Genomic DNA, 2,990 nt, shown 5'->3' with positions numbered 1-2,990 from the left:
CGTCCCCTACCCCTGCTGCAATAACTTCTGTGCCCCCCTCTTGTTTTGCACGGTCTTTTGCTGCAATGCCTCATCCTGCACTGACTTCTGTGCCCCCCTATCTTACAAAACTTCCTGTGTACCCCGGTCTTTTGTTGACTCCTGTGCCCCCTCCACCCACCCCCCAATCTTGCAGCGTGTATTCCCTTATCCTGCAATGAGTTCTGCGCCCTCTCTGTCCTATACTGATTTCTGTGGCCCCCCATCCTCCAATAGCTCCTGTGCCTGTGCCTCATCTTGCCTTGAGTCTTTTGCCCTTCCATCCTACAGTGACTTCTGTGCCCCCTGCAGTGCCTCCTGTGTCCCCCCTCCCCACCCCGTGCTATATTGCCTCCTGTGCCCTCCATCCTGCAGTGATTTCTGTGCTCCCTCTGCACTCCCTCTGCTCGGTATGTGTGTCCCAAGGCTCTGTAGGGTCTTCTGTGCCCCCCTCTGTGCTCCAGTGCCAACTGTGCCCCCCACCCCAGTCTGGCGGTGCCTTGCATACCCCCGTCCTTCTGTCTTCCATGCCCCCGCATCCCACTGTATTTCCTGAGCCCTCTCTGCCTTGCAGTGCCCCCTGTCCCCACTCTGCCCCACAAAACATTTGCAGACCCTCTCGTGCCCCCCCCCATCTGGCATAGCATGCTGTGCCCCCCCCCTCACTGTGCCACGGTGTGTGCTGTGCCCCAAACCCTCCCAGCCTCCGGGATCAATCTTGTTATTTCCACTCCCCTAATGCATAGCCCCCTCTGGGTTCCCCCCATCCCTGTGCCACCCCCACAGCACCCCCCTGAGCATCTTAGTGACTTTTATTTTAAAAAAAAAGTTCTCTTATAACAAGATTCATCCACCCACAATTGCTCAGTACAGGGGTGCAGAATGGGTGCCCCCTCCAAACCTTCCCTTACGGGCAACCCCAGAATCCCAGCCTCGTGTCCTGGCTCCTGGAGTTGGAAGGGGCACACAGGGGTTTGCAGCAGGGGTTGGGATCCTCGTGGGAGTTCCACTCACTTTTCCTGGCCCAGGGGTGAGGAAGCCTCTGCAGGGGGGCTGAGGGGGGGAGCACAGAAGCACACTGCAAGCGCCGCTTCTCATTTTCTGTCTCCATCCCCGCGGCGTGCTGATGAGAGGAAAGCATTTCTTAAAAACTGCAGTAGCAGCACGGTGTGTGTGCTGTGTTCTGCAGCCCTCCGTCCTCCCCGCAGCATCACACGGCCACACAGAGCCCCCAGCCACGTCTTTGGCTGGGGAAGGCCGGCAGCACCTGCCTGCAGTGGCTCACGGGCAGAGCTGGGAGCAGCCCTACATCCCAATGCTGCCACAGTGTCCCCTTAGGTTGCGTTTCCTGCGTGTCTCTGTTTTGTCAGGGCAAAAATGGGTAAAAACGGCTAAAAGAGCTGATTTGGGTGTGCCTGGCCATAAAGGCGATGTGCGGGTGGCACTTTGCTGTCGGAGGGAGCAGGGATGCAGGCAGAGGGGGAGAGACCTGATGGATCTAGGGCTGCAGTTACCCCGCGTGGGGCCTGCCTCGTGCTTGGGTGGAGATAGCAGAAAGTGAGGTGTCTTCTGCCACTGGGCCTATGGGGTGCCACCAGGTTATGAGGTGCCTCCAGTGCATGAAACTCAGGTCAGAGCTCAGCTCTGGTTCCTGGGGTGAGGAGGAGTCTCCCAGGATGGCAGTTGTAATTCGTTCACTTGTAGATGAGCTCGGTGTTGTAGTTACTTCCTATAGAAACAGTACGAGGGCTTCGTGTTATTGCCTCTGTATTTCTGCTTCCGTTTGAAAAGCCTGAGTGTGCCCCTGCCTTGCAGCCATCCAAAGCAGGCAGTCCCAGCTCACAGCAGAAAGGCAGAGAGCTCAGCTAGATAGTATTTAGGATGTTACTCCATTACGTGTGATAAAAGGGTTTACAGTGAGTGAGAGCACATCCCAAAGAGTTTGTGCTCATACATCCTGATATTTGGGTTGTGCGTGGGGCTGCAGGCAGGCAGTAGGATGCAGTAGGTTTGTTGATGTGCTGAGTTGTCCCTTCAGCTCTGAGCTTTCACACACAGCGTGCAAGATGCTCTTCTTAAAACATGCCGTGTATGGATGCTCTTATTTCCTGCTGGAGGCTGAAAGGGCCACGCTGTGTGCAATCAAGGCAGAAGGTGTGAGCACGAAGCAAAAGTACCATTCAACAACAGGTACTAAGACTTTCTGCTTAGCAAAATGATGGTTGGAACCCATCAGACAGGTTTTAAAATTGTATCTCGTTTGTCAGTGCAGCTTTCCTGCAGCTGCCCGATGTTTTCAGACCAAAGAAGCTGCAATGAAACACTTGATGTGATACAGCAGAATGGGAATTATCTCTAAAAAAACTGAAAAAAAGACAGATTTGGGCTATAGGAATCTCAGCTAGGCAGAAACTTGAAAGTAAAATGGCTCACAGACAACAGTTTTTGAAGTTTTATTGGCAATAAATAATATGTTGATGATAATGTTTTGAGTGGTGCGTTAAGTGTGTCATAATTCTCTCGCAGAGCTCTCCAGTTAAAAAGTACTCTGGATATAGCACTGTTTTAATTTAAAAAAGAAAGAAGTTAGATATAAATCACACGCAGGGAAGGAAGTGTGTAATAAACAGCGCTGGGTTTGATTATAGTTTTGTGAAATAATGTTGGCTAAGTGTCACATTTGAATTTTAAGTATTAATATTTACACACTACGGGGAGGGAGTCTGCGTGGGACTCACAGACCAGTTGGTAAGGTTGGCCGTGCAAACTGCATCTGCTGGTATTGCTCTGACCGCTCTGCAGTGCCCAGGCAGCAGAGAAATGGGCCTTGTGCACCCAATCCTATTTCCTTTGTGATGTGTGGTAGCCTTTTGTTGGCTACAGCCATCAGGATTTGGCTCTCTGTTGACCCTGAGAGTTCTTTCTGAAGGCCACGAGGACCCACCTGGCTGGGTGTTGGGGTGGCTGTAAGG

This window comes from Lagopus leucura, unplaced genomic scaffold (assembly GCF_019238085.1).
Source record: "Lagopus leucura isolate 7727_CA_CO unplaced genomic scaffold, USGS_WTPT01 Super-Scaffold_100038, whole genome shotgun sequence".
In the NCBI taxonomy this organism is placed as follows: Eukaryota; Metazoa; Chordata; class Aves; order Galliformes; family Phasianidae; genus Lagopus; species Lagopus leucura.
The sequence above is the reverse complement of the archived record's forward strand: the minus strand, read 5'-3'. Positions refer to the sequence as shown.